The sequence below is a fragment of the Vidua macroura genome, chromosome 5 (assembly GCF_024509145.1).
Source record: "Vidua macroura isolate BioBank_ID:100142 chromosome 5, ASM2450914v1, whole genome shotgun sequence".
Classification (NCBI taxonomy): Eukaryota; Metazoa; Chordata; class Aves; order Passeriformes; family Viduidae; genus Vidua; species Vidua macroura.
This window is the reverse complement of record NC_071575.1, coordinates 64645330-64672775: the sequence shown is the minus strand read 5'-3', so window position 1 is coordinate 64672775 and position 27446 is coordinate 64645330.

The following is a 27446-nucleotide window of genomic DNA, read 5'->3' as shown; positions in this document are numbered from 1 at the left end:
CTGGGAAACTGCAATATAAAGACCAATGAACAAGAATACACTGATAAATTCAAACAGACATTTCAGCATTTTAAATTATTTATTGATACTTAGAAAGGAACAGATAAATACACAGGTGGCTAACTTTTAATGCAAACCTCTCAATGATTTACTAAGAACATCTGCCAGATGGTGTATATGTGTTCTATTCAGTACTTAGATACATGTAAAGGAATTATCCTGAAGGAATGAGAAAGCTGCTTCAGAGTAGGCATGATGTATACAGTGCAATGCCCATGCCAGTGTTGATAGAGAGATTTAAGTTTCTTTCAAGGATTCTTGAGAACAAATGGACTTTTTTTTCCTCTTTGTCATGCCAGAGATCAGTCAGAGGGTGAAAAATACAGATAAATACAGATAAAATACAGATTCAGTGGAGATTTTGTACAGACATAAATTGTATAGCTACCTATGAACCAATGAATGAAAAGATTTTTATGAGCTAGTAAAACTTTCTTCAAGAATCTGTTGCAGTTTCGGCAAGGTATCTTTAGTATAGTTACATATTTACTTTGACTGCATATGTGGTTCCACTTCCTTTGGCTGAATATACACAAAATCATGAATGAATTTAATCTACGAGGGATGTAAAATAAAATTGTGATGTTAAGTACACATGGCTGAGGACAGTTCTTTATATATATATATATATATATAAATGTGGATTTAATAGAGAAGAACTGAGCCTTTGGTACAGCCATATGTCACTGAAGTCAGTCTCATCCTGAAGCACATGGTCTTGCAGTGGATTAAAGCTGTCACATACCTATATCTCCAAACATGCCAACTTATTGAAGCTAAGTCTGGGAACAAGTGCTCCTTGAAATGCAATTGCTTGATGGAGGAATTAGGAAAACAAACCGTGTCCAGTGGAATGGCAGGCACTACAGCAAAGCACTTAAATACCTCTGTAACTTAAAGTAAACAGTGCAGCCCCCGTGACTTCCAAGGGAAGGGACAGTCCTCTGGCAAAAATAGCCAAGTGTAATTTTTTTAACCTTTAAAAGAGAATTAGGCTATTTTTAATATTTTTGTCCTTCACTATATTCCTATTTGGTTGTTTATTTGGACTGGGTAGTCCATTACAAATCCAAGTTAAGTACATAATTATTCAAGTAATTCATTTGCTGTCTTTGTGGTATTAATAAGTAGTAGAATTTCTCTGCTAACATTACTGTGCTGAAACACTCAAAGGAAACTTCAGCAAATAATGTAGTTGTACTTATAGTAACTGAAATATCCCTTATTACTGCCATCAATTTATCAATATTTAATTTATATCAATATTTTCCATTATGTTTTTCTAAGCAAAAAACTTACCTTGTCATCACTTGACCTGGATCTGACATGGAAACTAATATCCCATTGCACCAATGTGCTACTGTTCTTTGTTAAAACTATTAACTAAATTAAAGAGTGATTTTTTTTGATGAATTTAAGGGTGGACTGAGTTCATCTCCCTTTTATGTTTCTTTTGCCAAAAGAGATTTATTTTTATCATGTCAAATAGAACTCACTTGTTACAGGCTTGGAGCCTGAAACCTTCAAAAGAGAAGATGAAGAGTGTAAGTAACTCTCAAGATCCAGACCACTGAGCTCCTCTGTGAATCTGCCTTTTGTGTGTTGCTTTAAAGTGTTGAAATACTTCTGAATACCTTGAAAATAGCAGAGAAAACAAGCAAACAATAAATTAATCCACCCACCCACAAGATTCTTCTTCTCTCCTCTATGAAAAAAATGCAAAAATCCTGTCCAAATCTTCCAAACAATAAAAAAGTCCTCCAAACAATAGAAAGAAACTATGAAGGTGGCAGGTTGAAAAAAAAAAATCCCAAATGGAAGCTGTGTTCAGTGTGTCTTTTGTCAGTTAAGCTTACAGCTATTTACTTGCCTAAAAGGAAGCAGAGCTACAATGCTTATCTTCCTATCTTGTAATAAGTGTTCTCAGGAAGATATTCCAAGCAAAATCATTCACAGCTAAGTGTGGTTGAAAGGATGATATAAATAGGACATAGCGATGGTGCTTCTGCTCTGTAAGATTCCACCTATGCTAATCTGTTTTCACTTCGTATCCACCTGCCCTATAGTTTTGAGTTCTTTTACATTTTTTACCACATTTAATGTCATCCTAAAAAGAAAAAAAAAATAAAAGAAGAAATCTCAGGTATTATGGCCAGGATTGTGGAACAAAGGGGAAAACAGGTTTTCAGTGTGCAAATCAACACCAACAAAAACCACTGCTTCCTTGTGCAAACAAACCAAAGCAATTAAAAAGAACGTTTAAACTCTGTATAAGCCGTGAACAGAGATTTTCGTCTGCAGCAGGTGTAACATTTTAAATTTTTCTTTAACATTCTTGGTAAGAAAGTCTTCAGTAAAGCAGGCCTCTCTACCTCTCAAGCTGAAGTTAAATAAATAAAAGGCTATTTAATGGTAGCTCTTAATGCATGTTGACATAGTAGGTAATGGCTGATTCAACATTAAAAAGCTAATGAAAATCAATGTAAGGATGATGCATGATCTGGAAAATGCACCTTTGACTTTCTACTGTATAACTTTTTATCATGAAATCCTGAGAAATTCTTATCTGTCAATAAATCAGAAAAAAAAAGATTAATGAGGTGGTTTTGACTTAAACACTTTGTCACTTCTCTTTAATCTCTAGGTAGGCTTTAAGTCATCAAAGCACTTAATCAAAGCCTTAACTGTAAGCATAACAGTATTAAGCAGATGTTTCAAAGTAAGTCAGCATTGTGCTCTGTCAAATTGGAAATGGATTATCAGGTAGCATGAAGTGGTACATCATCATCCTGCAGCGAGGGCACACAGTGTGAGACACCTGTGCCTTTGCTGCAGTGGTGGCAAAACTGCTGTTCAGCCAGCAAAAGTGCCCATAGGTGATGTGGTGTCCCACTCAAAAGGGGAAGGGAGCACTTAAGATTCAAAATGTTTGTGATCAAAAGGAAAGATGAAAGTCAGAGGTTCCACAAAGCTTACAAAGTTTTATAAGTAAATTGCATACTTGGCATGAAAATTGGTATAATCCAGCCCCTGATCTCCTAGCATTAGCACACAGCAGCAGGTTTTGAATAAAGGGAAGAGAGAGAGCTGTAATAAAGAGAGGGAGAGAGAAAGAAAGGAAGAAAGAAAGGGAGATTACCAGTCCTGGCTCCAGTTTTGATTCATCTGGGCTTTGTGGGTGAACATTTTTATAGATAAATTTTCCCTGCCCTGGAGCTAGGCTTCTTGCTTTTATGCCAATTAATTATCATGCACAGTCCATTTTTAAGCCTTTCTGGAAATGTGTTGGAGGGCTTGGAGGGCCTTGGGTGGTCTTGTTTCTCCCCTACATCCCATACCCATTTCTCAGTCTCATTTGTGCCCTTGTGCTGATCAATAAGTGTTGTGCTTATTTTCAGGAACATTTATCAAGAACATTTGTTCCAGAAAAATGCTGCCCTAGCTCTGTAAGGTCCCCTGCTCACATTGCATTATGTTCTTTCTCACAATGTGTTATTACCAAAAAACCTTATTTGTTACTACCAGCAATCCTTGGTTGGCTCCATAGCCATGTTTGAGAGGGACACATGAGCCACCTCATTTTCTAGGCTTCCACAGATATAGAGATAACCAACAGTTTCTGCTTCAGTCAAGGTCTTCCTTACATCTTCACCTTCCTCTTCATCTAAGTGATCTCTACCTAGATAACCATCAAGCTGACCCAATCCTCAGCACTTTCCTTTTAGCCTGTCTACCTTGCAGTCAGATATATACATAAACAAATATTGGACTGGTGTTGACCAGCTGCCCCATGTAGCAATAGCCATGACCTTGTAAGCAGCACAAAATGTCAAGATAATTTCATGGTTGAAAAAATACTGCAGGTCTAAGGGCACAGTGTTTCACATCCGATGTGTATGATAAAATCAGAAGTTATTTTACATATCCATACATATCAGTACACATTCATGCCACAGAACAGACACAGCTTGAGTATACCCTATAGAAAAGGATTAGAGAACAAACTACTCCCTGGAAGATGACAAATAGAGCTACAGTAATGAAAATCATAGCTTAAATAAACCCAAGCTGTTGTGGACACAACCCAGCATCCTTTCTGTACAAATGGCCTGTGCCAAAGTCAGTAGGGAGCTTGCCTTTACAAATATGGAAAGATCATGTCAATTCCTTCCAATAATAGTCATTAGTCTTTAAAAATAGGTAAGGAGCAATAAAAAAGCAAACAGTGTTTGAAAGCCAGTATTACTTTTACCCCCAGTGTAGGAAATCTGAATGCTCTCTGTTTCCTCAAATAATAAAACTCATCACTTTTTTCACTTCATAAAATAATTAAATCACTTAGTAAACTTTCATATTTGCTTTCTTTAATTCTTGTTTCTAACCTGAAAATCTACAGGTCCTTTGTTTTAAAAGCCCCACAACATTCTTTCACATATTCTTCCAGCACTGTGGATCCAGGCACAACAGCTTTGTGTTAGTTCAAGAGACAGCAAGACAGATCCATGCATGTGTCTGCCAGCATGTCAGGGTGCAGGTCCTGACCAGATTGTCACAGATGAAGATGGAAGCATAACACATAAGGTAATCCCATTTCTCCAGGCCTTGAATCTCTCTGTTTCCACCCTTTAAGGAAGAATGCTCTCATTTTCCACCCTTAAATGAAGAATGCTCCCTCATGCTCATTTAACGAACTCAGTTTTCTTTTGTTAATATATACCCCAAATATACAGAATACTTCAGATATCTGAAGGTTTTCTGAAAGAGCAATTCTGTTTAACTTTCCAGTGCTTTCACATTTCTGTCCATAAAATAGTTTGGTCTAAATCCTGTACTCTTTCAAGTCATTGCCAAAATTTGCAAGCACATTTACAGCTGGGGCTTCAACCGATTTTTATAATTGATAATTGTTTTATGGAAGACACTATTTAATAGAAGTTGAGGTATTCTGACAAATTGGTACATAGTTTTGGTGATAAAAGGAAATTTTTTTAACCTGAGCACTATAAATTTGCAAATCATTTCATTAAAAGGTCTTTAAAGTAGGAGAAAATATTATAATCAAAAATTGCAGGACCTTTTTTTTTTTTTTTTTTTTTTTTTTTACTTGGTAGGCTGACAATAGCAGTGAGATTTGCCCCAGGTGTCTTCTAGATTTTTCTTGATTCTGAGGATCTGATCCAAAGCAATTCACAGTGAGTGGCATATGAACTCAGTATTCTCTGATCCCTCCTTTTGTTGTAGGAAGCAAACAATTCAAGGGAGTGAAAGATCTCAGCATTAACTTTTACTCTAGCAATATTTTGTTTAGCTTACATACTTACTGGATTAAACTACCTCACTCTAAATCCTTTAGTTTCAGAGGACCCAGTAAGTGTGGCTGTCATCACTCTTATACTTTCACTTATGATATTTCCAGATTTACAGATTATGTGGTTATTGTCTGAGAAGTTTTTGAAAAGTATTTGGCTTGCTATATTTAATGCAATAAATGTTTTGATATAGTAGTGGACTTAAAATAATGACAGTGTTTCTAGTGCTATTTTTGAACATAGTGAAAATGGAGATGCTAATGGAAAGAGAACTGCATTAAATAAAACAAAATATGAAGGAGAATAAAGCTTTGCTATTGGCTGAGTACCTAAGAATGGAATTTTCCTTATACATTTTATTGTGAATCTGTTCCTCAATTAGTTTCTGCTTTAAGTCAGTCTTGACCTGTTACTAGAATAATAAAAAAATTTCCTTTACGTGCAGACTATGCATAATTCCTTGCCAATGTAGAGTTACTGTAGGGTGTTTTCATTTAGATTATTGCTTGCTGTGGCAGTGTTTCCCTTTCTGAGAATTTTCCACTGCTTCTTGATTGTATCTTCTTTTTGACAACTACCCGAGCTTAGGTCCAAAGTGAAAAGATGCTCAAACTCTGAAGCTTAGAAGAGAAAATAGGACCTGGATTTTGTTATAATTCATTAGCTTGGTCCATGGTAGGTAGGTAAGTAATTTGAGTTTCAGGAGTTTGCTGCTGGACTAAATTAAAAATTATACTTTTCCTATTTTCAAGATTCCCTTTTTGATGTTAACAAATATTTTTAAACTACATAAACTCAAATATTGTTCATTAAATGTGATGAACTTTTTTCTTATTGAGCAAGGAAAATTAATTATTTTAAAAAAATTATGTTCAAAGATCTTTTGGAGACCTCTTTTGTATGGCTATAATTAAGAAATGAATAATTAGTAGTGTTTTTTGCCTTTCAGTTTTTTGTGAGTTGAAACTTTAAAAATGCAGACATTATATTCCCATATAAGTTTTTCTTTCACCAAAATCAAGAAATTTATGATGGTTCCCACTGTAAATGTAGCTTGGCCTCAAATATACACTTCATACATTACTGGATATCTTATTAAATTTCTATGTTTATGCAAAGTAAAAGCTGCACATCAAGAAGAATTTATTTTAATTTCAGCTCAATATTTTTAATCTTAATATTTGATTGTTAGATTTTTGCAATTAATTTTCCAGTAACTTTCAAGATATTGAATCTGAATACATTTAAGAAGATATTCTAAATTCATACCGGAATCTATACTTACTCTTTTTTCTTTCCAGAGCCTTTGATTAGGAAGTCATTCCTCTATCAATGAAGCTCTGGAAACAAATTCACATCTTTTATATTCTAAGCTCTAAGGAGCTCTAGGATGCTCTGTCTTGGAAAATACATGGCCAGAAGAAGCTGGTGGACTCATCCTTCTCCAGGCTGTGGGGTGAGGTATGGGAAGCCTTCTGGAAGTTGCTAACTTGAGTGACCCACTGTCAGAGAGCATAAGTTTCAAGAGACCTTTCTGGGTAACTGAACATTTATTTTGCCTGAATCTGAGGCTGAATACAGTTCAACATAAACTTAGGAAATGAGACCACAGCTTGCATACATCCAGCACTGTATCAATCCTAATTTGGTAAGAAACTTTGGAGCTGTCTAATGTCTATGATTAGGGATTTTCCCACTTCTCTGCTGGAAGTGTCATAAGAGAGTAAATGTGTTATCATCTTCAGGTACAATTTTGCAACCCTGATTTAAGCCTCAGGAATTTGATAAAAATAAGAAATCATAGCTATTCAGTGTATGTAGGAGCAGTTTCTGAGGAAGCCACGGAGTATAATCTAGGACATGAGCAAAGTAACGTGTCAGATCATTTGTATCAGTTTGGTAGGAATGGCCAACAGTCGACAGACTATCACAGCAACATAACATGAAAAAAAAGAAAAAGCAAAAGTTAAGGTGTTTGTTTATTTTTTCCATTCATGTTTTTTATTTTCAGGCATCCTTTCTCCTTTCCATAATCTCTTTGGATCACAGGCAACAATGCACTTTTCTGATGGTAGAAACTCTAACTCCTGATCCCACTCTAAAATTTGTTTAATATTAAAATTTTACAATCTTTTTAGGACATGTGCAAGATAAAGTTTCTTGTTCTGGTAGAAGATGTGTGATATTGTTGGTGAGAGGATTTCCATGGACTTCCTCTAATTATATTTTGTGGGTGGAGAGGGAGAGTGGGGCTTGTTAAAATAAAATGGGACATACAATTCTGACTGTGGGTGTGCTAATGGATCACCATTTCAAGCCCTAAGGATTTAGAAATTCTTTATTTTAAAATATTAGGGCTCCTGAATCCATTAGTTCAATCAAGGTGAGGCTGTTGTGACTCTGTGTTCCAAGGTCCACCAAGACTGAGCATGAATGAGTGTCCTTGGTGGGTTTCTCACCAGGGACACAGGTCCCAACTGATGCCTTGTGAATGCTGACCTAGAAGAGAGGCTAGGTGGAGCTAAAGAATAAAGTAGGGATTTATTAGAAGGCCTCAATGGATCCACCTTGGGCAGCACAAGAGCCCAGCCAGGGCTACACCCACGATGAACCCAAAATGGTCACAAAATGCACGACCAGTCATGAGGTCTCTCACTTTAATAAGTTCTGGTCCATTTGCATATTGGAGTTAATTGTCCAATTACAGCTTTAGCCCATGAACTCCCGTCCTTCTTGTTATTCTCTCTTCAGTCCACCATTGTTTATGTTCTTGGGCCTGAAATTTGGATGATTTGTCCTTGGTTCCCAGCTAGAGAAGGAATTGTTTTGTCTGCCTACTCTGTGAAGAGAGCTCACCATCCTCTAATATGAAGCTCAGAACTGCACACTAAAGCAGTGCAGAATCTGAGAAATATAAAAGCTAAAGACTTCTCCTCAAATATCCTCAAGGAAGTGGTTCTTGGTGTCCCCTTCGCACTGACCCACTGAGCATTCTCAGCCTGGCAGTGTTCCACTGAATGCTGCTGGGCTTCTGTGCTTAGAGTGATTAGTTTTTTATCATATAATCTAACATGCATTTTGCAAGCATTTTTCTACTCATATCATGGATAATGGAATTTACAAAGTAATAATTAGCCTTCATGGTCAAGAGCAGAACATAAATGCAGATTTCTTCACAGACATTTTGAGTGCTTGCTTTATAAGGTTGTATGAGCTGTTCCTATCATGTGTGACCATATCCTTTATAATCAAAAATGCATTGTTCTTGTCTATTCCAATATTTTTATTTCTATGCTTCCACTTATGAATAGTAGGGTTTATTTAATCCTGCTTACACACAGTCATGCTGCAATATGTTTATGTTAGAGATGTTTTTTTCCCTCAGATTTGACATAAGAGAGAAATTATGAGAATGTATGGTTTGATCCATAATTTCTGATTTATCCTTTGATCAACCCCAATGTTCTAAGGAGAAAATCTAAGGAAAAAGCCCTTACTTTTGTGCTTGGGTAACAGAATTTTTTTCCCAACAGATGAATCATCTGCCACTACAAGATCTTTTAGACTAATTTGAGTGACAGTGTTGAATGACATAAAAATAATGCCCAGGCCCAACAATTTTATTTGATAGTCTGTTAGGATGGTAGATTAAAAAGCGAAGGCTTAACACGCTCCTGATAGTCTGTTACTCAAGAAATATGTTTCAACTTTTAAAACTATTCTGACTATTCTTACAAGCTGAAGGTTTCATGTCCTGTTAATTTTCTGCTGCATCACTGCTGATAGCATCTGGTTTTGAATTTGGGATGATGAAAAGGGTCCCATGTTGGGACTCTCTTCTACCTTTGTTAGGAGATTTATATCCATTGAGAGAGGCAAGGAAAGAGATTTATTTTATATTGACCATAGTTCAGAAATTTAGTATAAGAATTTGAACATGGAGTTACGTTTTGATATTCTTCATTCATGAAGTATACAGACTTTTTTTTTAATGGATTATACTAATTCTGAATCATGAGTTTTATGAAAAAGACTATACGTTTTGGTCTTATTTGGATACTGCAGAATAATTATGTGAATTTGGTTTTGAAGAATTTTCCTTCTGGTCTAAGACAAGGTGGAATTTGGTAGCAAGGTAAGTGGGAACTTACTGACCCTAGAGCCTTCTTTTGAAGTATAACCAAATCTTCAAATTACAAACCATACAGCCTGCAGAAATTAGTAAACTTTTCAGAGAAATATCTCTCTTTCACCCCTACAATGAAGGTTCATAAACTGCTATGAAGCCAGTATGACTAAAGTACATGGCAGAGGACTTGATTTCACTTTGTGTAAGAATGAAGAACATAATACATTATTTAGAGGAGGATATAGCTTTTAAATCTTTTTTAATACAGAAATAATGGATAATTATATGTTATTTTAAATAAATGTTATTTTTATTGCATAACATTCAGTCTATATATTGCTGTATATCATAAACGAGTCACGTAAAATGTTTATGATTTCAGTGCACTTAGGGCCAGAACATGAATTCTAAACCAAGTATCATCTCATAAGCTTGAGAAACAGAAACCATTGTGGAAGCCAGATGCTCTCTGGGGAGTATGTAGGAACTTCATTACACAAACTCCTTTTGTCCTTAATACAAATAAGAAGAAGACACAGTGGCTCTCATTTGTCTCATTTGTAATTGTGTCCCTTTTTTCCCCCAATAAAGAGTCCAAAGTGATAAATCTGGTAAGGCCTGCTAAAATATTTCCCTATATAAGAATTTCCCTACTCAAGGGGGTTCCACATTGATGAAATGTAGTGTACCCTAATAAAGACCAGCCACAGAAGCAGAGGAGAAGATAAAAAATAAAACCAACTATAAAGTTGGTCTAAAATATGAGTTAAAGAATATCAGTAATAATTCCAGAGTAAGATGGTAGATAATTAAGATTAAAAGGAGAACAAGAATGTCCTCAGAGCAAAAGAGGAAACAGCAATTTTTTTTGTGATGTTAGAAGAAGTGAAGGAATTTCTGAAGCAAATAAATGTAGAAAAGAAAAGAGAGATAGCAAATAGCTACCAATGGAAAGGACTGGGGAGGCTACAGTCAAGTTAGAAGAGTAGGTAAATGTAGAAAACAAAATTCATTAAATGCCAAAATTAAACTATACCCATGCAAATAATCAAATAGTAAGCTAATATATAAGCAAGAAATAACCTTGGAGAAAAGACTGATTAAGCAAATAAAATCTGAGTCCACATGATTTTCAAATATACTACAGAAGATGGACAGATTTAAAATGAACCAAAATAAAGTTTCTGAACTTAATACTCTTATTGCCTCTGAGAAGACTGAGATTAGTTTATATCTGAGTGATGCAGAAATGTGCTTTCTCCAATTGCCACCGAACATTCTCAATACCTTAAATTCAGAGATCTGAAATTTGGGAAAAGATGAATTATTGTGCAGGTGCCTTTAGTGGAATTTTTTCAGCTAGAAAAAATATTTACTTTTCCATTCTTTCTTATTTTCTTTAATATCCCCCTGGAAAGCTGGCAAGAATAGCTTTCCTAATTACCTTTGTTGGCCAAATTCTTGAAAGAAACAGGCTTGCCCAGACTTATAGAAATATAGATGTTGTTAGTCAAATAGTTCCAGCAAAAGTTGTAAGAATTGAATGAAGAACCAAGATTACTCAGGGTTTAAAATAAAAAAATTATTGAGACCCACCCTATATTGAGAATAGTTAGAATGTTTTCTGTGTGGAGAAAACAGAGATTTGGAGAAGATAGGTTTTTAATATTTCCGTGTGTTTTCTCCCATTCTCAGTGACAAACAATGCATAAAAATACATATTTAAATTAAAGTATTAACATTTCCTGTGGTGATCTTTTGTAGCCAATATTTCCTCATGAAAAGGAGACAGCAAATAAAAAACTTGGGAAAGCACAGATATGAGAATTACTGTTACAGAGAGAATTTTGGTTGAATGAGAAATTTAACTCAAGAACAACTGTTCAAAATACAGTTTTGAGCTTTAGATTTATAAGCTTTTAGTACTTTGATTATGTCTACGTAGTAGACTATGAATGAGATCTAAACTCAGTCAAATGTTAAGTTTCCTGAAATAATATCTGTCACAAACTAGAGCTACTGACTCTTCATATGCTGTATACTCATGGTGAAACTGGGTCTTAACATTTAAAAAATATTTAAATTAAAGTGCCTCACCTCATATTTATGGAAGGATTTTGATTATTTTTCATCAGCATTATGTTTGAGCCCTGTATCTTCAAAACTGCAACATGGGACTCATCTCCTCTCCTTTCACCAAAGAGTATCAGCCATTGAGAAGCAGTAAATGGAAACAAATTCATAAGAGATTAAGAGAATGGTTGTTTTGGCACTGTATGTTTATTGAATGTGTGTCTATGTTAGAACAAGATGGTTTAAAAAGCCTCTGGCAATTAAGGAATTAGGAAGGTTAAGTTTACTTGTGTAAAGATAAATAACCATCTTGTGATGATATACTCCTCTGACAGAAGCAAAATTAGCCACATATTTAAAGCCTACATCATATTTCAAATGAAATGTCTCCTATTTCCTAATTTTTAGAGTACATGACTTAAAGAGAGTTTTATGTGCCTAGTATGAACATTTTGAAAATGAGACTGATTAAAATAAAAACTCTGTTACATTATCACTCTTTCAGCCCCTAACAAGTGTGAATTGTAGATTCATTGTTCAGACAAGTTGACCAGCACAAGTAAACACTTATTAACTATCTCTTATCACAGGTTGTTATTCTTTATGTAGGTGAGATAAAGGAATACTCATACATTTTGCCACTGGCTTTCGCTGCAAAAAATTTTGAAGCCAAATACAGAGTTCAAACCATTCTCCTCATTTCCTCTCCAACTTTCTTATCTCTTTCAAGATTCAAGTGGCACCTTTCAGATCTTGCTAATTCCACTTTATCTTCTCCCAGTTTTAATTCTGACTGTAGAGCCCCTTGTCTTTTTCTGTTTCAGTCAAATTTCCCCTGTATGAAGGTCTGGTGGCTTTGTTGCCTCAGCTGTTTCTGCACCAAACACGAAGGTTATATTCCAGTTTCTTTCATACCATTTTGAATGCTTAAGGCAAGACTTTCTCAAAGATAGGGAAGATAAGAATTTAAACAGAGTCACATAGTGTTATTTTCAGACTTATTCTTGCTTGTTACATGTTTTCTTTTTGTTTCAATAATTTCAACATTTTTGTGCAACCGATACCTTCAGAGGAAAGATGCAACCTATGGCAGACGTGTGCTTTTTCTCTAAAATACCAGCTTTGTCAGAATTGAAAATAACTAAATGCAAGGTTTCATGGTGGAAATTACTGGGTGCCCTTGTTAGCAAGATGTGAAAACAAAAGACGTGAACCACACTTGTACTTTGCAAGTACACTTCCTGAAGTAGCTGTGAAACAAATTTGTTCTCAGGTCATCCAGCCCTTCTTTGGTTCTGAAATTGCTCTGACAGGTTTCCAACATCCATGTTTCCTTTCACCTCACTTCCCAAAACATGTTAATCTCACAGCCAGGACTCTCTGGCCACACATGAGTTGAGATTTACTGCTGTGGGATTTTGATGCCAAGGCCAGGAAGGTGTTTTTCCACCAAGAATAACACAAAGTATAGGGCAAACTTCCTGTGTGATCTCACTGCTTTTGCCATTTTGGACCAGCATAAGAAGCCATTGCAGAAAGGTTCTCCTCTTGAATTGTTATTTTTCCTGATGGCATTTTCCTTTGACAAACTTCAATCTGGAAAAATTGTTCTATTCTAGATGTTATATTACCACACCAAAAGGAAAATACACTTATGCTTCCAATGTGCTCTTGATACATTTCAGAAGTGAATAAGAAAGTTGTGAAACTTGAATTTGTTATTTTAAAGTGTAAAATTTTTATGTTTTAAAAAATATTCAGAGAACAAATAGGTTCCTATCACAAAAAAATTGCTATAGCTCTATTTCCATATGCCAAACCTATAACAAAGTAGCATTATCTGCTATGCAGAGAAATGTGCTGAAAATCTTACATAGTTCCTATCCTACCTTTGGATTTCTAGACAATTTTAGGGAAGAAATTTTCCATTTCTGTCTTTAAACTTCCAATGCTTAAGCAGTTAGAGATTTAAAAAAAAAATTGTTAATATTGAGTTGTTAAGCTGTAAGATTCAAGTGCTGTAGATGTTATGTCTCACTGTTTAGTGTGTGATTTATCACATGATAATATTTGAAAATGGAAATATCTTTAGCTGGCAAGAATGCTGTATTTTTTTTATCTGTGTGAATGAGCCAATAAAACTGGTATTATTTATTGAACTTCCTTTTGTACTATAGAAGAAGTTTCAAAAAAAAAAAGACCCCTTGGGTCCTGATGAATTTATAATCACCTGATGAATAGACCCCCCTATTATGAGACCCCGTGGGCCTGATGAATTTACAATCATTTAAGACCAAAAGAGAAGAGAAGAGAAAGAAGCAGTATTATCTCTTTTTAAGAAGTAGAGTTATGGGCTTAGGCACATGGGCAAGTTCCCACAGAGATAATAAGCTACTGAAGAGTAACCAACTTGTTTTAACTGTCCCTTTCTGTTCCCTTGGTTTGTGGCAAATGTGAAGTAATTCAAATAATCCTCATCCTCTTTCATCACATATTTCGTTGAGGACCAAAGAAATGTAAATCACTTCACACTTGTCACAGGCTAAGAGACTGAAGATAAATGCTGCTGCAGTTCAGCTATATTGGGTAACTCGTTATGGCACTGTCACTTTCCACGTGTCTGTGACTCGAGACCTAGGTTGACTCTCTGTGTCAAACACTGAACTTACACTTTTTGAGCCTCACTACCATGTCTAAACTAAAGACAAAATAAATACTGCTTTTATGGTTTGTCATTTCCAATCATGAGGGCAAGAGTAACTCAGGAAAGCCTAACCCTAAAGTATAAGTGGCCTGGCAAAGTAAAAAATAAATCAAATGTATTGCAAAGAGTTAGATTTCCAATCATCATTCATAGATTCAAAATCTTGCATATTCTGATAAGCAAGTAACATTTGGAATATTTGTTCAGTGAAAATAAATTTGAAACTTTTGGAGGTTAGCCAGTTCTCCATCCCTGTTCTTTATTAACATGATGTTATTCCAAACAGCAATCCCTTAGTTAATGAGGTCATGATTGTATTTAATAATGAATCTTGACACAAAAGAAAAATTCTAGCAATGCATTTGCAGCAGCTTCTGAGTTTCAATACTGTCACTGTGATTTTTAAATAATTTCTCCCACATGCCTTCTGTTTCTTTTTTATTGATTTGTGGGGAATAAAGGGTTTTGAACTGCGATTGTTTTTGTGGTTTGTTTGTTTGTTTGTTTTTCTATCATAGAATTTCAGAATAGAGTTTGATATTGGGAAGAGAAACTGGGAATATTAGTGTTTGTTCAGAATACCCACATAATCAGCTACAGTTTTTCTTCTTCCAACAGATTGCCAATTATTTGGGCTCAGGAGAAAGAGGTCATCAGCTGTTAAGTTCTGTAGCATTTTGATGGTATTATTATAGAAACATAAAATGGTTTGGGTTGGAAGGGACCTTAAAGATCATCTTGCTCCAACACCCCTGCCATTGGCAGGGACACCTTCTGCTAGACCTGGTTGTTCAAAGCCCCATCCAACCTGGCCTTTAACACTTCTATATATGGGACATCCAACACTTCTCTGGGCAGTATATACATAACTGTTGTATTTCAGAAAAAAAGGTGAGTTTTAAAAAGTAAAAAAAAGACCCTGACTTTGATGAAAGTGTATAATTATTATTTCATTACAAAAATATAGAAGTGGTAAAATCCATAAGGTCTATGACTCCTGAACAAATATGTGGTCCGTATTCTAATGAAATAAGCTCTGGAATGACATGCATCAGCAGTAACATGAGGAATAAATAGTCACACAGACAGATCACTGACTACAGAAGGTTTATTGTGAAGTCTATTCACCACATTATCTAATTTAAGCTAAACTTGGTGCCTGGAAATATCTCCATTTAACTGGCTTTGAAAAAATGTCTGGAAGGAGATTTGCATTTGTTAATGTGCAAGAGAGAATATCTTTTTTTCGGGTGGATACAATGATTTATTTCAGAACTTGATTGGTTGTGATTCTGAACATTCTAGACTTAAGGCCCTTTCCTCTCTTTCCAAACTTCATCCTCCAAACCTCTGCCTTTCATGCATTTTAGTCTTTATAATGGGTGAGATGTGCTTCATATTTTTTCTTGGTCATGTATTTTTCTCTTTCAAGATTAGGTGAGATGGAATCATGTGGCAGAAAAGACAGAAAGTTTCGGAGACTTCAGGGGGTGTCAGGCAAAATCTTTTAAATGTGGGACTGAGGGAATGCAGCTCAGAGATGATGAAGGTGCTGTGAAACACATGGACTAATCATCCAAGATTTAGATGAAACAAATGAGAAACTGCCTAGGGATTAGGTGGCATGAAAATTTTACTGCATTTCAAAGCCCATTGAGTTAATTGCAACATCATATGAAAGCAAAGTTCTACTTGCAAAGGCACATGAGGAAAGGGGAAGTTGGTGCAAAAATATTTTTCGAATTTCCTGTACTCCTTGGATAAAGAGAGCTCTCAAATATTCCTCTGGATAAAAAGGAATCCTAGTTTTCTTTCTTATGAAAATGTAACTTTCATGGATTTTAAAACCATGTCATCTTCTTCAGGGAGCTAATTATAAAGGAAAGGCCAAGATAATTCTGTTTCTAGCAAGAGTTAAGTTGATTTCCCACCATTACTTTTCCAAAAATAGTCACCTGAAGTTTGTGTACTTTGATTTTGCTCTTTTTCTGTCTTTCTTTCTGTATTTGTCTGTTCATACATATACATATTCAAGAAGTGCAATTATATATTTGTATGCATGCATATATACATCCATATATATGTGTAAGTACACATGAAGAGAGATATATATTCTTAAATACATCTATTACCTCAATAAACAGAAACTTCCTTAAGGAAGTCTCATTTTAATTAATTTTTATTTGCAAAACATTATTGAAAAATATATTTAATGGCTAAAGGCATATCATACTGATTTGGCAAGAACAAAATCAGTTAACTGATCCCAATTGGTATGAATAGAATTTCTCTCCCACCATTTCACTTTTGCTTTTGGAAGTACTTTCTGAAGTTAAAATTGCACATGTGGAGTAGACCTCTATTTCAACAAATGAGTTCTGTTGGCACAGTCATTAGGTTTAAATTTATGTGAACAGGAGACCAGGAGCATTCTACTAGCCCCAGTGGATTCCTTCAGTTTAGATTCACAATTTGTGTAAGTTGTGATAACAGTCTAATTAATGGTTTGGACGTACAGTTTTCCACTTGGTAGATAGACTACAATAGCTCTTTCAGAAATTCTACTCATTATGTCTTATTAGTATCAGGCAAGACAATATAAGTCTCATTTCTCAAGGGATTTATAAGAACTCCTACTGGGGTGTGGTCCTTTTTCAAATGACCCTTATTTATTTTTTCTGTGTGTCAGCTGGATATTTCTAGAATAGTGTCTTTAACATCAAATATAGTATATAACTGAAAATGTCTGTGTCTGAGAAAGTAGATAACATTTCTCAAGCTAAAACTGCTTTGGGGGAAAAATAATGCTAATATTAGTATATTGCCAAATTACTGTATCAAAATGAAAATGTTTTATTATATATGTCCTACTCATACTGCAAAATTCGAAATGGACTTAAATGTAAATCTCATTCACCCATGCAGCTGAACATCTTGATTCTGGATAGGAATTTTGTTTTTAGGCTTGAAGACTGTTCTTTGTTCCATTCAAATAAGTTTCAATTGTTTTTTCTTTAACTGCAAATTCATTATCCACCAAAACTTTCCAATTCTGATGTGTTCTTAGAGAAGCAGACTTTGATTTTTTAATTGTCCTAGAATTGCCTTATATTCATTCTGATTAGCTTTTATAGCACTACAAAAAGTCTAATTAAATGTTGATAAAAGTATGAACATTCTTAAGATAATTCTATGCAGTATAATTAAAAAACAAATTGGAAAGTAGTACTAATTCTACTTCTGGTAGAGTTTGAGTAGGAACAGTTGTATCATAAGCAGAAGTTTCCCATCCTATGAAAAGTTCAGCTCCTTCCAAACCACAGCCAGAGGACAACTCAGCATGGAGCTGTGTTAGGAATTTGTGCCATGACTGGGTAGATATGAAGTACAAGCAGCTGGATCTGATATGAGCTGTACAAAGAAGAATTTCAGTGTAAGGTATGGCAATTGTTCTTCTACAACAACTTTTGCTGTTTCTGGGGGTTTTGCTGCAGTAGTTGGATGAATTTGAACAGTATCAAGTATGTTGCATATGTTGGCATGTCATTGAAGTGGCATTTGTGTGAATTAGAAAGGAAAGGGCTTCTGTGTTTCACACCATGTTGGTAGGAAAGTGCACGTGGTTTAGCAAGCCAAATATTCATGGACAATATATACACTTCAAATCATACAGTTGTCCAAACTTCATGCTTAATGACAAATCCTACAGGAAGTATTTGCTATTTGTTTTTAGGAAAAAATATTGTGCCTATTGCACCGTAAAGGATTATGTATGTCTTGATTGTAGTTCCCATTTTAGTGTCAGCAAAACAATACTTTTGTCTGTATGAAAACAGAAAGGCTTAGATGCTTTTGCTCACATCTGCATTGGCCAGTGACTCATGCTGTATTTGAGGAAGAAGCCAGTTTTCAGTCTTTGATCACTGTGAGCTGAATAACAAATTTGCAAAGTCAAAAAAGATAAAAGGAAAAAAAAGTGTGAGTTCTTCTGTTAAAACTAGGTACAGTGGACTTAATAATAATGAAAAATAAATGCATGGACCCAAATTTGATTGCATACAACAAAATTTATTTGCACTAAAACCTTTGAATTTACTTATGGTAAACACATGTGAGAAGACAGATTTCCCTGTTGCTCTGAAGCAAAGTCTGTAAAATCAACAGTGATCATTTTACCTGAACAGAGGTGATTTAAACAAAAGATCTTAATTGCTTCATGGATATCTTTTACCCCCAAGTTGTTTTTAGCTTATTTGTTCAATTTGATGAGTGTTTTGTTGTACTTTCTACTACTTCTGTATGGCACTTAGTATTCATAACCCACCTGATTTTGTAGGAAAAGCTGCAAGGTGTTGGAATAGCAATGGTTTTTGCAGGGAATCAGTGGATTGTCATAGGATCTGTTCCAAATACAACTCATTTTTTTAGATGAAGAAATCTTTTTTGAAGATGTGTTTTCAATTGCAATTTGCTTTGAAATGGGAGCGTTCCTGTACAGCTCAAAAAACTTTACTAGGTCATTTTTATCATAAACCAAGGCTCCTTGGCACACTGTATGTTGTTAAGGAAGTTTATTTTCTGATAGATATGGAAAATACCTTATGCCTGTCTTGTAAGTGCTGCATTGATTTTAGCCAGGTCTTGGGTAATCAGTATAAAAATATCTGGTGGCAGGGGCAAGGACGGGCTGGAGCACCTCTCCTATGAAGAAAAGCTGATAAAGTTGGGGATGTTCAGCCTGTAGAAGTGGAGGCTGCAGGGCCACCTTAGAACAGCCGTCCAATTCTTAAAAGTATAAAAGAATAACAGAGTGTACTATAGTGATAGCACAAGGGGTCATGGTTTTAAACTGAAAGAGAGTAGATTTAGATCAAATAGAAGGAAGAAACTCTTCCCTGTGGGGGTGGTGAGGCACTGGCACAGGTTGCCCAGAGAAGCTCTGGATGCCCCATCCCTGAAAATATTCAAGGCCAGGTCAGATAGGTTTAGGTCTAGCAGAAGGTGTCCCTGTCTGTGGAGGAGGGATTGAGGTGTGGACCTCAATCAACTTTTAGACCCCTTTCAACACAAACCACACCATGATTCTATGTTTCTATGACTTTACTGCAACATTTCTATGCATGCATGGTACAAACTCAGTTTGCTGGAGCAGTTGTAAAGAAAGCTTTAATTAATATTACAGCATCTTTCTAGTCTGTGTTGTTAACAATACAGCATTGCAAACCTTTCTTTGCTTTTATTTCAGCAGCGAACTGCAAGTCTTTACAGTAATGCTTCAGGACAGAAGGAGGCCACTGCAGTCCTTCCTATAACACATCCTTAATGCTTTCAGTGCTTCAAAGTGCTTGTCTAAGACTTTGTTGAATCATCACATCTGTGGTTTCTGGTGCCATCTCAGTTGATCCATTCTCCATGTTAATCACTCCTTTGTATTCTGCTGATTGCCATTGTGCTTTATCTTCTCATTTGACCTTATGTCTATCAGCCTTAAAACTTCTAAAATTCTGTGTAACTTTACCACATTTCTTAATTGTCTATTTTCTCTTGAATGTTCCCAGTACATAGGGAAGCACAAAAAAAGGTTACACTCCTGCATGCTGTGTATTAAAGCCTGATTCCCTGCACATGAACTTAGGATGGATGGCAATGAAAATCCAGGTTTCAGTTTCTCTACCTTGAGTTACGTGACAATGCCAAGTTAGAAATGCCATTCTACATGTCTTTCTCTGCTCAGGCAAGGAATTTTCCATCTTCTCCTTGGGTACAAAAAACCAATATGAACACATATGAAAAAACACATATGAAAATTCAGAGGGCAAATTCATTGCAGTCTGCAGCTTCCTCATGAGGGGTGTGGAGGGGCAGGCACTGATCTCTTCTCTCTGGTGACCAGTGAGACGACCCACATGAATGGCATGAAGCTGAGTCGGGGAGATTTAATTTGAATATTAGGAAAAGGATCTTCACTTGTGGGGGGTCACTAGGCACTGGGACTGGCTCCCTAGAGAAGTGGTCACAGCACCAAGAGTTCAAGAAGAATTTGGACAATGCTCTCAGACACACTGTGTGATTCTTGACATGTTCTATGCAGAGCCAGGGGTTGGACTTGATGATCCTGATGGGAACCTTCCAACTCAGGATATTCTATCATTCTATGATCTGACTACCTGCCCCATGTAAGCCATCTGCTCCTGTCCTCATTGTGTTCCTATAAATACTACAGAGAGGAGTAATGGGAATTGTTTTTTCTCACATAGGCAAAGCACCAGTGACCAGGTGTTCTGCTACACCTTGCCCCTCCATAAGGCCATGGCTCCTAGGTTTTGTCTCCCAGATGCTGTCAGCTCTGTTGAGTTTACAACTCTTGCAGAAGCAGTGTCTCTATGAGAGGCAGCAGATATAAGTCACAAATATTTATATCCTGGAAAGTATTTTCTGCATTCATTTCCTGTTCACTTTTCATAAACATTTCATGTTTACTATTCACTAAATATTAATAGCATAGCTATTATTCAAACTTCTGTTTTGTTTCTGCATTTATTTTTAGAATAAATACTTTGGGTTGTGTCTACAAACATACTTTCCCAAAATAATTTTTTGAAAAGACTCCTTGAATCCTTTCTCTCTAATTTTCAGAATCTTACTTATCTGTTCTGTTATTTTAAAATATAAATAATGCCTAAGAGTCATTCTTCTATTTCAGTAGCCTTTATAAAATTTTTCTCTAACTGTATCTCTAGACATTTGTGGTTCAGAAATGAACTTAAAGCACTGTAGACTATCTCTTACTTTGGATACTTGATAAACATTTGGCACCAGGAAAATTAATGAAGGTCAATGAAATATAAAATTCACTCAAATATGAATTGCTTGCTGTCCATGTGGATTCTTCTCCCCACTCAACTCTCTCTACTTATAGTCATGTTCTGAAAAAACACTTCATGAGGAGACAAAGAAGTACAGAATACAAAGTTTAGTACTATGTATATTTTTCATAGCTTGAGTATTATCCTGCTGAGTTAAAATACCTGTTTTCTTTTTCCCTTGTTTGTAAGCTGTAAATTGTAGAATTTTCTCCCAGCTGTAACCTAGTCAGTGAATCATAGTGAGAGGATTTTGTTACCTTCTGTTTCTTGTTCCTGATTAATAGTTTCCTTATCTTCCAGAGTTTTATGTGGTTTGCAGAGGCTTTTTAACAGTTTTCAGATGATCTTTTGATCATGCAGTTTCCAAAAATGTTCCCTTTTCATGTCTGGATTCAGTTTAGCTTCTAAAATATCTAGTCAGTGGCTTCAGAGGCCACAATGAGCTTGATTAGATGGTACTCGCTATACATGTCTAGATGGCATTTACCTCTAAATAGCAGGGACAAGCAAGCTCTGCCTCTGGGGCTGCTCCTCCCTGTGCTCTGAGCCAGTTCACAGCCATGCAGAATCCAACAGGACAAAATGCAGGATGCATGAGCTAAGACTGGGGAGAATGTAACTACACTCCTGTGTCCCCTCTTTGACTGTGTGTATGAGCAGGCCTCTCCATGTTGGTTTACAAAAGGCAATATTAACAGGTTCTTTATTACCTCGGTTCCTGTCCTGCCTCCCTGTTCAGCAAGCCTGTGATGTGACATGCCAACATTATTGACAGTTATCTTGGCAATGCAGGATGGTGATTCCCATTAAAAACATGGATGCCCCTCCAGTCCCCCAGGAAGATCACTCTTAACAGTGACCTGTATAACATATTCACATTTCACTTTGGAGACTTTTACTCCAATGCATTTGACCACTCCTAACATGCTGGTTAACTCCCAGGCAATGTCCACCCATTCTCCAGAAGCTTAATTGCACACTATGTGCTATTTCTTGACAAATAGCAAGTCTCTTAGTCAGCTCTAACAAAGCAGTAAGTTGTGGCTTCCTTGCTTAAGGCTTCAAGTGTGTCCAAGGATGACTTTCCCTGGTTTGTATCACATTCAGACAACCACAGTGTTAGCAGTAGTTAGCACTGTGTCAACTTTGAGGAGTGTGATTTGTGCCTTTCTCATCTCTTACATTATATTCAATGTGATTGTATCTATTGATCTCTCCTCTAACTGAGGTGAGTTGTTAAAAAATTAGTGGCTCTCTGTATCTCCCCATACTCTACTCCGTAGCAGTCATTTACCAGTAGGTAAGTCTGAGCGTTACTCAGTGAAAATGAAAAGGCCTTCTTCCACTCAACAGTAGCTGTGATGAGGAATTGCACTCTTCCTTCACAATTTTTTTTTTTTTACTGGTTAGGAGGATTGAGTTGGGTTTCATTTATCCCAAAATCTCTGTGTTAGCCATTTACTCCTATTCTCAGAGGAACCATTTTGCACAGTAACTCAACAGAGCATTGGTGTTCACACTTTAAAAAACAAAACTACTGTATAGCTTGAACATGATTTTCATTGCTGGTCTTTTAGCTGAGCCTGTTTCCACAGCATGCATCTCTGTTCTTGCATAACGTAACTTTTCCCATCAACTTGTGGGCAGCTGAGGAGTCAGAGCTAAATAAAGCTCAGATAAATGCTATTATATATGTATAAATAGATGTGAACTGGCAATTCAATAGTGCCTTGCATTTTTCTGTGCTGTATAGGATTGTGAAAGCTGAATCTGGGAGAAGCTGTGCAGTGTTCACAACTAACAAGTAAGTCTTGAATTTAAACTTGGTGATTTATGTGGGTGCAGGTGGATGCCTCTGAGAGAGATGAAATAATTTGGTCTAATGGCAGCAGAGTCTGATTTGGAGAATTTTAACACTCAGATTTGAAACCACACAAATGCAAAGCAACATATGTTTCCCCAGTGGATTAATAAACTAAATTAAGGCTTAGCCAAAGATCTATATAAAATCCCAGAAATATTCATAGACATATTCTATAAGTATTACTTGAATTATATACTGAAACCACTGTTGAAAATTAAAATGAGACCTGTTCAGTTTTAAGCTACTCTTAAAACATAACATCCTGTTACTGGATGGTTTACAGACAAATTATTGGACTCAATAGAGGGGAAATTCTTTTACTTGTGTTATACAGGTCAGGTTTGATGATCGAATGGTCCCTTCTGGACTTAAAAGCTATGAATCTGCTCCTTTTCTGCAATGTTCACATAAAAGGTCAGATTTCCAAGACTGGAATATTTCACTGGAGGACCAGAAACTCGCTAGGATGTCTTTAAAATAATGAAAAGACATAAAATAACTACAAGAGAAGAAATACAAAATAAACTAAACTGAGGAATTTCTGTCCTCAACCTACAAATGGGAATAAAATGTTAAATATCAGAGCATGCCATGTGCTTCCAGAGGTGCTTATGTGTCACTGAACAACTATATCACACAGCTTAAGCTGGTCTGCTTATGAAGATTTTCTCCTAATAATCATAATCTCTCACCTAACTAGATGCTGAAATTCTTCACTAAGAGGAAAACTATTTTGTGATTTGAATGTGTACATGTCACCCCATGTAAATGCATAAGGATAATTAAAGAGTTACAGTGACAGATACCCAGATCAAAATAGCTACTAATGACGTAATGATATTACCACAGTCTAGTATTAGGATCCACCCTCCCATACTGTCCCAAGACTGAAATACATACTGAACAACATTTTCATTTTTGGAGTTCATGCTCTAATCTCAGTAGGAATTCCAATGTTCAGAGAAAGTCTCAATGAGGGTCACTCTAAAAAAATGCGATACATACTCCTGAGGCACCCTTTTAGACTTCATTTGTAACTGTGACTTATTTCATAAAGAGATTATATGTTAAAAATAATGCTCAATAATTTTAACTTTAAAAACTTATTTGGTGACACTAAGGAAAAAAAAACCACACTCAAATGTAAACAGTACAAGCCTATACCTTCTAAACAATTAATAATTTACATTTCTCATAGATGACTTATCAAATACAAACAGAAACCAGCATTCCTTTTCCTACATTTTGATGAGCTCAGCAACATTGCAGCATTGACTCCTTTATAATCAAGGATTTCTAAACTGCCATAAAAAGGGATATATTAAAATAGTACACATGTTACTTATTAATTCACTCCATCAGTATGATCTGTATTTTGTGCCCCATTAACCTCCACCACCAGGCAAGGGTTTAATTTCTAATTTATACAACTGCTTTCCTATCAGCTAACTATCTGTGATGGCAGATAAGGCAAAAGTAGTAAGACATGATATTTGGAAGAAAAAAATAATGCTGAGCTGGAAAGCACAGTGAGAGGTGTTTCATTTAGCTGACAGTCTTGCATATAACAATTCTTATCCAAAGACCCAAGAGCACTCAGATTTTATAGCCAATATGTTAGCTCTCCATATCCATTAATGAAATTCAGCTACGGCTGAAGAAAAAAATCCAACATCCTTTATGAATGTACACCAAGATGACACAGAAAGTAGGAGTATAATAAGTAATCTACATATTAGAGAAAGAAATATAGGAGCAATTAGTCAAGTGAAATTTCATCAAGATCCAAAAAAATTATGGCTCTGTGCCACTTGAATATAGCTTTAGTAAATTTTCATCTTACTCAAAGAATATCTCTCAGAATTTCTGTAATAATACTATATTGTTCTTCTCTTTAATATATTTTGTATTTTTATACATAATTATAATTAATAACAACTAATTACTACAGAAAAAATTCCCTGATGAGTGGGTCAGAGTTTTCCTTGCAGTGCAATGATTTGTGATGTTTTTTTGAAGGGTTAATGGTTTAATTTCTAAATAGAAAAAATTATGATTTCTATGAACTGCTTTTCCTACTAAAGCAGTCCGAAACAATGCTGTCAATCTTCTTGTTTTCCAAGGTACCTGAGCTAAATCCATTTCAGCTTATACAGAGTTTCAAAAATAAGATGAAGAATGGAACTCTTATTCTGTTTAAATAGAATTCTTTTTTTAGAAGTAGCTGTGATAACATCATAAAATTTCTTGCTGGGCTCCTTTCTGTAAAAACACAAAGCAGGTTTTATACAACTTATCTTCCTTACATGCAACTTCCCCCCTCCCTCTCCTTCACACACCAATATTTAGGAAAAGGAAATTCTTGACAGCAAGCCCTCTGTGGCAATGACCATCTGGCTTTGTGTTCACTGGTAGGTGCTAATTGGCAGTGGTGAAAAGTGGTGGCAATAAACGCTCAGCCCAGTGCAGCCAGCCCTGTTTGACTGAAAAAGAAATTTCTTTGAACTTTACAGAATTTTTAACAAATAGAGCTTTTTTTGGATTATAAATGCTTAGATTTTTACCAATATTAGGAAAATACTGGCCTGACTCTCTGAGCAGCTTTATAGCAAAGGAAGAAGAATTTAAGTCATGGTACAATTGCAGCCATTATTATAGCCTTTTTTTTAACAATTGCTGCCCCAAAGGAGCAGTTTTGGAGTTTGTTTGCCTACAAGCAGAATTCTGTTTCAGAGAATAGAGTCTTGTGTGTACCCTAAACCTTCACAGGATGCCCCAATTTCAAGGGAAGTGTCTCAAATATCAAGGTTTAAGAGTAATATAGGAAAGTGAAAATCACAATGCTACTTCCTACATGTGTTTTGTATACGAATTGCACAATGCATGTGCTCAATAGCACATTTCTTTCCCCAGATTTGAAATTAGTACCACTGTATCCATTATCCATTACTCAGGGTAGGGAAAAACTGGCAGAGTCTCATTCACTGGATATGGTACTGACTTAAGAGATACATTTTTTGGTTTTCTCAGACAATATAAAGATACAAGGTAGTTTGAAGGAAAGGTTCTAATTTGCAAGTGGGCAAAGTTTGAATATTATTTATTTGTATTTTGGAAACCACTTCACTTGGCTTTATTCAAGTCACAAGTATCTTGAAATATGTGTATTTTTATCTAATTTGTAAGATAGTCTGAGCCTTTTTAGCATGAGTCCTACAAAATGAATTTTAAATTCCTCCAAAAAATTATCTTCAATAAGAGTATTATATTGTGCTGAAAATTCATAGCATGACTTTCTGGAAAAAAGTCAAAGCTATATTTATTTATATTTTATTTATTTATAAACTAGTTATTACTGCTGAATAGTTAAGCAAATAAAAATATTTTAGAATTTAAGAAGAAATAGTGACTTATTTTGAGAACTGATTGTATGTGATTTTTACGTGATCCTTGTTGCTTATCAGTGTTCAGCAGACATCTTGGAATTTCAAGTTAGAAGTCTAGCTTTCAAATGGAAAAACAGAGGTAAGGCAAAATTTATCTTTAGTTTCTATTTCCAGCAATGATACTACTCCTCTGCCCTTACTAAATCATTTCCTGACTTATGCTTATCTTTCTCCATGTAAGTTCAAGCCATAAATAAGATAATTGAAGTAAATTTGAAATGTGACATTTTTCTTCATTCAGTTATTTTGAAATTTTCAGTAATTACACGGAGAATATTTAATATTTGTAGAACATGTTGAGAAGAACTACATCTTGGCTGGTAATTCTAATTGCTACTGATATCAAGAAAAGAGCCTATATCCTTGATTTTTTATGCCATTATGGATCTGATCCATAGAATTCTCAGCTAAACCTTTGTTCTAGAATACTAGAGAAAGAAAATCAATTGCTAGCTTTATATATTTGCAAAGTGACACTTGCTCGTAGAGTTGTCAGAATCTTATGTTTCTCCAGTTGGAAGGTTTATAAAAGCTACTTCATCCATATTAAATTCTAAAGTGAAATAGATTTGTGTGGGAGAGAACTTAATCTCAGTTTAACATCAGTACAGCACCCCAAAGGATCATAGTTCATGCCTAATTGAGCTTTTGCAGCACAGTCACGATTACTTACATGAGGAGATAAAAAAGATGCCATAACTTCAAAAGAGAAAATACTTTACTCTGTTCTGCTCTCTTTCCCTCTTTCTTCTCTCTCCTCCCCATTCCACCCCCTTTAGAGCAATAAATGCACACTGCATTTTGCACATTCCCACAGCAGATAAACATAGACAAATTTTCCTAGCGATGACCTTGTTAGTCAATACTTGTAAAACTTAAAACTATCTCTGGCCATAGTTTTATAATAAAAATGGTCAGGTTTTTTGCAATTCCCATTTAACTCTTCTTATATAAAAGCCTCAGTTCTGGCAGTTGGGAAGAGCGCTACAACACGG